The sequence below is a fragment of the Chaetura pelagica genome, unplaced genomic scaffold (genome assembly GCF_000747805.2).
Source record: "Chaetura pelagica isolate M959 unplaced genomic scaffold, ChaPel_1.0 scaffold143, whole genome shotgun sequence".
In the NCBI taxonomy this organism is placed as follows: Eukaryota; Metazoa; Chordata; class Aves; order Apodiformes; family Apodidae; genus Chaetura; species Chaetura pelagica.
This window is the reverse complement of record NW_009952701.1, coordinates 1,209,126-1,219,909: the sequence shown is the minus strand read 5'-3', so window position 1 is coordinate 1,219,909 and position 10,784 is coordinate 1,209,126.

Sequence of the window (10,784 nt, the reverse complement as noted above, 5' to 3'; positions counted from 1 at the left end):
TGATCAAATGAGAAATGCTTTTGTTTACACATGGTTTCCCACCCCGTGTCACTGGCCATGGAGCCCTGCAGGCTCAGCCAGTCGGTTGGCTCTGCCAGATGGTCCATATGGATGGTCCCACACTGCAGTTGTAAGGTGGCAGCTCATTGTGCTGCAGCCTCGTGTTCTTCTCATCTGAAAAGCCATACCAAGGCTCATCAGGACCAGCAAAGCCCATGGTGTTACTCCTTTGCAGGGTCCCCTCAGCACCTCTGAGCAGACCTGCCACCTCAGGTGCTCCCAGCAAAACATCTTCTGGATGTATTTGTATAAATTTCAATGTGGGTGAACTTCCCTAATGGAAGTTTAATGATCTCAATTCCCTGCTGAAGCACAGGGAATCAACCAGCACTCATGGCCACGTCACGAGTCACCTCTGTGCCCTGGAAACACACCCAAGAAACACAAGTCTTGTTCATCTGCAGTGGCATAACTCTGAAAAGAACAGCTAATAATTTCTGGCTCCCACTCACCAGATGCAGAGAAACAAATCACTTTTTTTCCCAGTGGTCAGTAAAAGTGCACAGTGCCACCCATTTTTGGTAGCCAAAAGCTGGATGGGTTATGGATAACATGTTAGCAGAGTGTGTGAGGTCAGGTTTACACAGGTTGACTAAAATCCATCCCTTGTCACAGCAGACAAGGATGTCAAGGTTATGATGTCAATATGCTTTGCTTATGACAAGCCAGAATCTAACAAGCACTGTAACAGCTCAGGTTAGATACCTCTGCCTCAGGCAAGGAATCAGATCTTTCCTGGGTTAACAGAGCCTTGTGGTTTAACCTTCCCCTGATCTCACACACAACTGGCTCTTAAAAAATTACAGCAGAAGAACTGTGAAAAAAAGGAGGGGGGAGTTATTGTACCTCTGACCTTTCTTGCTCACATCAAACAAGACATGGGAGGGTGGAGGCTGGGGTCTAGCACAGCCAGGCTGAACCTCACCATGGGCACAGGCTGCTTTTCATTAGCCCCAAAGATAAGTGGGAAAATTCCTAGGAATGGGTCACACAAGATCTGCAAAACAATGTCAATGTCATTGCCTTGTCTTCATTCCAGAGCTGAGCATCACCCTACCATGGGTGTCCAACCCACCTGGACCAGTGTTGCATTGCTCCCCAGTGCAAAGACCCTTCACAGACCAACACCACAGGCGACACCTTCTGCCTTCAAATAATTTCTCCTCCTTTAAAAACAATAAAAATTGCCCAGAACTTGGAGCTGGAGGGGTGGAACCCTGCACATATTACCTGATTTTTCAGTAAAATTACAGCAAGACCAAACACATGCTTAATTTCATCAGCCAGATTAGGTCTAGACACCTTCTCCAGACCCCAGGACCCCAAGTTTTCTTCTGCTCCCCCCAGCCCTGCAGAAGCACTTGCTATTCCTGCCACATTTTGGCACAGTGATGCCAACTGTGATAATAATGTCCCCAGCAAAGGCAGCCAGAGCAGCAGAAGAAACAGGAGTGGTGACAGAAATGCTAAAAGAAAAGCTGGAGGGTTGTTTTTTTTTGCTGGTTTAACTAAACAACCAAAGGACCACCAAGGCCAACAGAAGACTGGAAGGGTGCAGTCAACACAGGTTAGATGCTCCAGTCTAAAATAACTGCATGGGTGATGGACCAAATCACATTTTGGCTCATCCTGTGGACAGTGTGGGTCTTTACAGCATCTTTACTTTTGTCCTTAGCTGAGGAGCTACACTTTGCCACCCCACACCCTGGGCACCTGCAGGGGTGATGACCCAGCTCTGGGGGCCACCCCCAACCAAAAAAAAATTGTCATCAAAGAAGTACTTGGCACTGAAGGGGAGGGTGACCCAGAGGTGTCACTAAGCAGCCAGCAACCAGTCTGGGGCTCCAAGGGAACAGGATTTGCAGCATGTCCCCAAAAGCAGTGACAAAGCTGGGGTAGAAGCAATGTCACAGCACCCAGGGCCATGGCACAAACATTACTGGTGCCAGAGGAAGGTCTGAATTTTATGCATGAATAATTAGTGGGTAACTGTGGGCCCTGTAACTCCAAATTTAAGCAGCTCTGTGCTTAAAGACAAGGTTCAGCTCAACGAACATAATAAATTGTGCTTCTATTTTAAAGCTGAGGGTAATTGCAGGCAGTAAAGGATTCTCCCCCTCCCAATAAGATGAAAAGGAAAGAAAGAAGAGGGGACAGTCCAGATATTGTTGAGGTTTCTGGGAGATCTGTGTGCTCCAGGCTGATTAGCAGTTGATGGTATCCCTTCCGTGTGAGCAGAAGATAAGATGGGAGCAGAACACTACAGGCAGCTGATAGCAGCAATTCCGAAATCAGGGCTCATGGGGGCTGAGGATGAGGATCAGGAAAGATTTTATTCAAGAAAACAACTTGTGATGCTGAATGGTTCTGCCATTTGTGAAATGTGCCTTGAGCCTGTGAAGCAAAAAAAGTGTCACTGAAATCTTCTTCTCATCCCTGAGGAAAATAATGTTGTCTTAAACAGGAAGCAGTACGTCCCAAATTCAGGCCCAGATGTATTTCAAAAGTAATGAAATTTGGCAAATAGCAACTCCTCAGCCAGCCCTGACAAGCTGAACTGCTTCACAATGTGCATGGGTGTTTTTGAAAACATCATCAATCCTGCGCCACTTCCTCATCTATTACCCTTAGCACTAAAGGGACACAGACAATAAAACAACAAAAAAAGTCAGTTTTAAAACAAAGCAGTAACTTATGAACTGTCTAGAGATTTACATGGGAGTGTAGGTGACTGTAGGGACTTCCACATATTTGATTGTTCCAGCCTCTTAAAACAGAGCTGTAGTGTGAAGATTTAAAGCCAAATGAAGCAGTTTATTATTATCCACACCACTGATACACTGGTGGTTTCCAGAGGCCTCCAGCACTTTTTGAGTTTCTTTCCAAGGGTGTTGCACACAGTATTGAATATTAGTACTGGCCAGAAGGTTTAACCAAATCTGATGTCCCTTTATACACACCCACACTCCTGCAAAGGATCTTGTGATGTGCACAGATCAAAATACACCAAAGGAATATTATCCTATTCTGTACGTGGTACCAGAGATACTGCAAGGGCCAGAGGTGTGTTCAAGGTTGTGATGATATGTTATAAAGGAATTAAATCCAACCCTTGCAACTCGTCAGCCTCATCCTTCTCACCTAATGAACGAGTCTCCTCCCCGTGCTCTGCTCACCTGTCCTGCCAGGGGACAATCACAGGGATCTGAGTTAGGTCAGGTTTGGTTTCTCCCCCTTCCTTTGATTTGGTATTTCTGAGCTTTACAAGGAAAGCAACAATTCAGGTAATTCAAGCCCTAGGCCCACAGGACCAGCAGGGTGCCACAGACCAGGGACACGCAGGTAAGAGGAGGGATGGACCTGCTCTCCTGCATCAAACAAGCTCACCATCCACAACAGGACAAAGAAGGAGCCCTACCTGCTCCTCAGTCATACCAAGTACAGCAAACCCTTTGTTGTCAGGGAACATAAAGAGACAAAGCACTTTCAAGGCTGGAGCAGGACCAGTCTCCCCCAGCCAGCTGGGCAGCAGAGGGGCTCTGCATTTCAGACTGAGCATCAAGCTCATTTCTCTCTAATAGCCCTATAATTTAGATATCAAGCCCAGGCCAATGAGAGCTCAGCAGCCCAAATCACCCTGTTTTTAGCCATCCGACCTAGCACAGAAACCTTTCTGTAATCCCTTTTTCCTTGCACATTATCTTTAATCATAGGCATAATGGAGATTCAATTGGAGCCCTCAGCTGCATTTTCTTCCTTATTATTCACTGTGCTGTGTTTTCCTCAGCAATAAACAATTTCCCCCCATTCAATTTTGCATTGATCTGCCTCAAAGTTCAAAGAGAGTCTTTTAAGGTTTTCATAGCTCTGTGTGGAAGCTCCTGGCCAGGAATACTGACAGAAACTCAGGGCTTTTACCCAGAAAACTGAATTGCACAAAGCAACTTCCAAGAGAGCCCTCTCTTTCTTTGTTCTCCATCAGATAACATCCCTGGAAATCAGACAATTATTTGCAGGCATTTTCTGATACCATTTTCAGCCAAGAGCCCAAATCCCACCACCAGTGGTAGCTCAAGCTTGTGCCCTGGCTGTTCAGGCTGTTGTTGGATCCACCTCACTCCCAGAGGAGAGGCCACGTATTTTTTTAACCAAACATCTGTGCTTTGCCTCAATCCTCCAGTACCTTTCTCCAGTACAAGCAACCTCTTTAAGCAATATCAGGAGTCTCAATTGCTTAAAAAGGAAGTTGCCAAAATGGGAAATTAATCCAAGCTGTGTAAATACACAGTTTCCCCTTAATTGACTCTTTAAGTGCAGCTCTGTCAGTGCAGGCACCCAGCAATGGATCAGCTTGTGAGTCTGAAAGGTCTGCTCCCCCCTGGAGGCATCTGGGCTAACATTTCATAAATTGCAATCATGTTTTCCTTTTCTGTTAATATTTTCATTCCAAAGGTCATTTACCACACGCACACACTCTCACAAAACAGGGGAAGGGGATGGAAGCTGCTTGATTCTCAGACTTGGGAATCACAGTCACTCCACTAATGATGGAAATCTACAGTTTTACTACAAGGATATTTCTATCTACAGCTGGGGCACTCACCTAGAAAAAGCTCCAGTCTTTAGATCTCCATCTGAATGAACATCCAGGCTATGGGAGCCACTTCTCTATGTTGCATATTTGGCTACTATCAAGTAGTAGCCAAATATACATATATTAAAAGGTACTGGATTATCTTTTCTGAAGCTGGGTGGTTGAGTTGGGCACCCTCATCCTACATGGAGGCAACCAACCTTCAGTCACCAGCCTTTGAGAAGGAGAAGCTGCAGCCAGGCTTCCTCAGGAGGGTCTCACAGATGATTCCTCTTCTTTCCTGGGGAGCAGAGGAGACCAGGGTACACAGCAGCCATGGCTCAGGACTCAAAGAGGGGCCCCAAAGTTGACCAGGGTGCTGAGCCTGCTCTTTTGCCCCAGAGAACTGGGGGAGGGGACTCTGACAAGGGATTCTAGACCCCAGGAACCCAGCCATTGCTTGAGCACCTTCAGGGTGAAGAGAACATTATTTACCCACAGACCTGAGAGCCTTCAATGAATGCTGAGTTCCCTTCCTGAAATACTGAAGGAACAGAACATTCTCCCTTACTATTATCACATTAAGCCTGAGAAGGTTTGTGTGGCCCATCCTAGAAGGTGTCAGAAGCTTAATATTAATTAAATAGCAGATTTAAGGTTATTGCTCATAATCACAGCTGTGATCTGAATTATTGCCTGATCATATCCCACTTTTGCTGCTTTTGATGGATTATTTGCATTTGCTACTTTATAATGTGCATGTATTGAACAGAGGCTTTTTTTTTTTTTATTCCAACTACATTGCACTCTGGTCAGATGATGGATTGGACTTTCAAACACACCATAAACACCAACCCATTCTCTCCAGCACGATACGTATCTATATTCCATATTCACTCTTCAGTGTATCCTGTATTCAATCATCCTTATATTCATTTCTCCTGATATTATTATTATTATTTGCCTTGGGGAACTTGTTTTATAGGCTATTTAGTTTGAATTAAGCATGTACATCAGTCATTTCTTGTTTATAAAAGAATACAGATGATAAATTATAGGATTTACACCCAGGCTCAGCTTTGGACTAGTTTCCATCTTTACCTGTTACTAGTACTACTATTAGTAGTAAAACAACTGGTGGATTCTTTGGCAAAATTTTCCATTTTCACAGGCTTTTTAGTAGATTAATTAAGCACAAGTGGAAATAGCTTTTGCTTTCTACCAACTTCCTTGTTCAATGACAGATGGTCTGAAGAAAAAAAGTCTTTTTCCATTTTTTCCCCTGCAGGGCTCATTGCCACTTCCCAAACCAAGAAATTCAAAGATTGAGCAAGATATTGATGATATTTCAGACATGTTGCATTTTAGCTTGAAGCTGTCTATACACTGAGACTTATTGAAATTTTAACTTAGGGGTTTTTTTGTTTTTCAATGATGCACTTGTTCATCTATAGAAACAAGTGAATGTGTGGACACTTGCTCTGGAAAATGAGCCCAAATCAGGGAACTGTTAATGTAAATTGATGTCATTAATATGCACGCAGAGTCAAACCACCATGTGTTCTAGTTACAATGAGATATTCAGATGCATAATCAGATGTTCCTCCACACTCCTCTTGATGCAGCTTTGTTAGAATTTAATGCTTTATCTCCCTCTCACAAGTTCTACAGCAAAGCACACCCCAGATGACACAAAGCTCAAAGCTGTTCCCATCATCCCTCTACTTTCGCCTCCCACAAGTGACTCACCAAAACATCTCTGGGGGTTTCTTGAGCCAGAGGCATCTTCTGCAGCAGGGGGAGCAGGTCCCTGGTGCTGCCCTGGGCCCTGGAGCAGCACTGACTCACCAGGACCTATTTTGGGCTTGAAGAACACGGATCCCTCTTACACTCCTGAGAATGGTTACGTTGCAGATGGACAGCACAGGGAACCTCACTCCTCTGCCCTTTCCCTGGTTACTACACAAACTCAGTGACTTCTCTTGATTTGATTCATACCAAGTGTTTCAGGGTGTTATGGTTGATTGCTTTGTTGTTTGTTTTTTTAAATTTCAGTTTCCAACTCATACTGGAATCATAAGATCATTACAGTTGGAAAGACCTCCAAGATCCAGTCCAACAGTCAACCAACACCACCATCCCCACTAAACCATGTCCTCAAGTGCCACTTCTACTCGTTTTTTTAACATCTCCAGGGATGGTGACTCTACCCATTCCCTGGGCAGCCTGTTCCAATGCTTGACCACTCTTTCAGGAAAGGAATTTTTTCCTACCAATATCACAATGGTGCATTACAACACAGCCCCACTCTGGAAGCATCTGCTGTAACACACCAGCACTCTGACTTACTGAGCATGAGTGTCTGTGCTGGTGTCCCAGGCCACCAGACAAAGCCACCCACTGGCCAGCCATGGATGGCCAGGAGCAGGAGGCAGCACCCTCAATGCACAGGAGCAGATTAGGAAACTATTTTGTCACATCTGCACTGGAAGATTAAAAGCTGTCAAATTATTATCATCATCACAATGGGTTTTCTAGCAAGGTGAAGACTGGGAACAGCTGAGACACCACCAGAGCAGAACACTGCAACTGACTGACCAGTTCCTCTCTATCATTTTTACATACACTTCCAGTTCCCTGGCCAGAGATTAAGGCAGAGAAGCCTTTAATCAAGTACAATTTTCAAACAGATTTTTTTGCACAACCTTCAGTGTGCAGTAGAGGGGATATTTGGGAAGCAATATCAGACAAAGAAGTCATATCCCTCCAAGTCTGGTTAGAGAGCAAAGCACACATGAGCCAGAATATGAACAAAACATTGGCAGCCCCAACCAGAGGCTATGCCTGAAAATATTGCAAGCTATTTTGATGAGAATTCTTGCTCTCTCCAACTCTAAGCAGCACATCTAAGCAAAATGAATCCTTGTGCACTGGCAGATGCCTTGAAGTCAAAGGAATAAAAGGAGAAGTCAAGAAGCAGTCAGCAATGCATGCTCCCAGGCAGCTGATGCAAGAGAAGGCATCTCTGCCCAGCACCCTGTGGTGCACCCTTTGGACCCTGCTGGGCACATGGGCAGTGTCCCTGTGGTGCATCCCTCAAACCCTGCTGGGCACACGGGCAGAGTCCCTGTGGTGCATCCTTGAGACCCTGCTGGGGACATGGGCAGTGTTCCTGTGGTGCATCCCTCAAACCCTGCTGGGGACATGGGCAGTGTCCCTGTGGTGCCTCCCTCAAACCCTGCTGGGGACAAGGGCAGAGTCCCTGTGGTGCATCCCTCAAACCCTGCTGGGGACATGGGCAGAGTCCCTGCAGCCAAACACATCAAGCAATGACTCATAAATGGCTTTGAGAGCAGAGACATCCTTGTGAATAGGACTGGGGGAGGATGAGGCATGTCATCCTTTCCGTGTAACCCTTGCCAGTGTAAGCAAGATATAGGACTTGATTTATGATGGTAACTTCAAGAACAAATAAAAATGCAAATCCTTCAACCAGAGAAGCAATACCTGTCCCTGTGTGTTGCATCTGCAACCTGCTATAGGTATTCACACCAGGAGATACCCAGAGGGTACGGGCACAACAGGAGGAGCTGTGGGCACTGAGCAGGAGCAGTGGAGGGGACAGGAGGTGGAGATGGACTGTGTGTCTCCCCAGCCTGCCAGCTGCAGTGCTTGGATGGTCCAGATAGCTGCCAAGAGTCCTGATTCATTGGGTGACAGAGATCATGGGCTTTAGGACAGAGGGGAGGAAGAAAGCAGGAGTGAAGATACTTTTATGCCTGACCTTCCTTAGAGGGTCAGGAGTTAGAATTTTGCTTCTTTAAAGATTTAGGTCTTGACCTCAGAAATAGCTTTATGAAAATGTCACAGCACTGGGAGGCAGCATCTGTGGGTACCTGTGCTCATAGGGCACTGACAGGGCACAGCAAGATCACTGCCCAGCATAAAACCCCATCACATTGTTTGTGATAACACGGATCCAAGTCATGAACAGGCAGTGATGGACCCAACTAGGTTTCCTCACTAGATCTTACAGACACATTTCTGGATTATCCCCACAACCACTGGAGACAGCATCACCAGTATCTCCAGGGTCACCCAACCACCTCTGAAGCCCCTGTTTCAAGTAAGAAATTCTTCAAATAAGTTCATCAGCAGGCAAAAGACACCAAGATTTTGGTGCAGCTCTTTCTGCCAGGCTGAGGAGGGGGAAGGTTAGTGTGGGAAGCCTGTTCAGCAACACTTTATCTACCCAGGACCTGCAGCTGCACTTGTGAGCTTTATCTAAAGTGCACAAATACATAAAACATCTAATGAATTCCAGGGGATTCACAGTGTGAGCTTCTAATAAGTGAGCACTCAGGAACATGATGAAAAAGTTAGGACTCTTAAATACACATTCATGCTGGGCACCTGATTTATAACTTCCCTGTTCAACCAAAATAAAGGCAGAGCCAGGTCATCTCCTCAGCCAGCCCCAGCAAAACCTCCCAGCTGGGCTCATGCTGGACCACCTGCCTGCTCAGTTATTCACAGAAGTTATCCAATAGCTGTGTCATAAATCAGTTAGACAACACTTTAATCAAGCTCTATATTTTTATTAATAAGGGACAAACTACAGCACTTCACACTCTGTAGAGAAAAGGGGTATCCTACCAGGGAGCAGGAAAGGAAACTTCACCAACAGAACCAATCCCTGTATAACTATGACAATCTGGATATTCCAACTGTTTAAAGCTTATTTACTTTTAGGATCTGCTGCTCTGAACATGGTAGATGCAGAAGAAAAGACCTTCCTGAGCTGGGGAGCCCAAAGTTGCCATAAGTGGAGCGGGATACAAAGCAAAGCAAATCAGCTTGGTTCTTCTGCATATTCCTTGCTTCCAAGGGAGAAAATAAAACAGAAAACACCAACATCACTGCTTGAACACCCATAGAGGGAAGCAGGAGACAGGTGAATGTTGTTACACATTCCAGTTGACCTGCTCAGAGTCCCATGTGGTTTGTAAAAGGTGTTTGCAACAAATAGCATTAACTCACTTTGTTTCCTACAAGATACTGATTTCCAATATTTTTTTAACAAGTCCTTAGAAACACACTGTGATGTGTGTATTTATTGCTTGAATAGGTCTGAGGTCTCAGGTGCAAAGACTGCCTGGGGCTACATGCCCCTCTCAACCATGAACTTGATTAAAGGGAAAAAATCCAGACTGATGCATAGAACAATTTTCATGTTACAAGCAAGAAAATTGCTTGGCTGAGAGAGGAGCAGAATTTTTCTCCCTTTTACCATATCCATCTCCAAATTTTCACCTGCTGCCAATAGTTCAGCAGAGAAACACCAATTACAACATTTGGTTTCCTAAAGGAGCCTTTCATTTGGTGGACTGAAGAGCCATATTATTCTCTGCAATCCTGTCTGAACTTGCCTGTGTTCTTTCCTTTGAGACAAGTTCTCTTCCATGCAAAATCTGCCACACTGCCTTAGTTATTATTGACCCGTCACAGTTTGGAAACACAGCTTAAAATAAATGAGCCTGAATGCCATGGCTGTAGCATTATTAAACTGCCTGGCATTGAGGAAATTGCTTTTCATAAACATCCTGAGCCCCTCTGTTGTGATTTGTTTTCTTAAAACATTTAATACAGTGAGAGTCCAAGTTAGTCTGAATCAGGCTGCAAACAGAATTGCTAATGAGAAGGGAAGATGTATTATTGTTTAATATTGGAAGGCTGAAGTTAGAGGGCAGAGCAAAGAGAGAAGTTTAAAAATATATACATAATATGCTGTTTGTTGTCACTGGATGCCCTAGCTAATCAGTGAAAGAACGTGCCTCCCCTTTCTCAGTAGGCAAGACCTCAGGGGACGCTTGTTTCAGGTCTCCTCCACCACAGATCCCAAATCTCACTGCCAATGTCAGCACCCACCTACTGCCACCTGAACACCCTGGTAATGCAGTTGTTAACAGCTAAATAAAAATAAAATAAAATAAAAAGACAATGATTTCCACCTCGCTCTCCAGAGCCACAGAAGCACAGTAAATACTCTGTAGGTGTTAATTCCCTATGGATCTCCCCCCTCAGCAGCAGCCAGGCTGGCCCTTTCTGTGCCAGCACTCCCCTGGGCACCCAGAGGTGGAGCTGCTCCAGC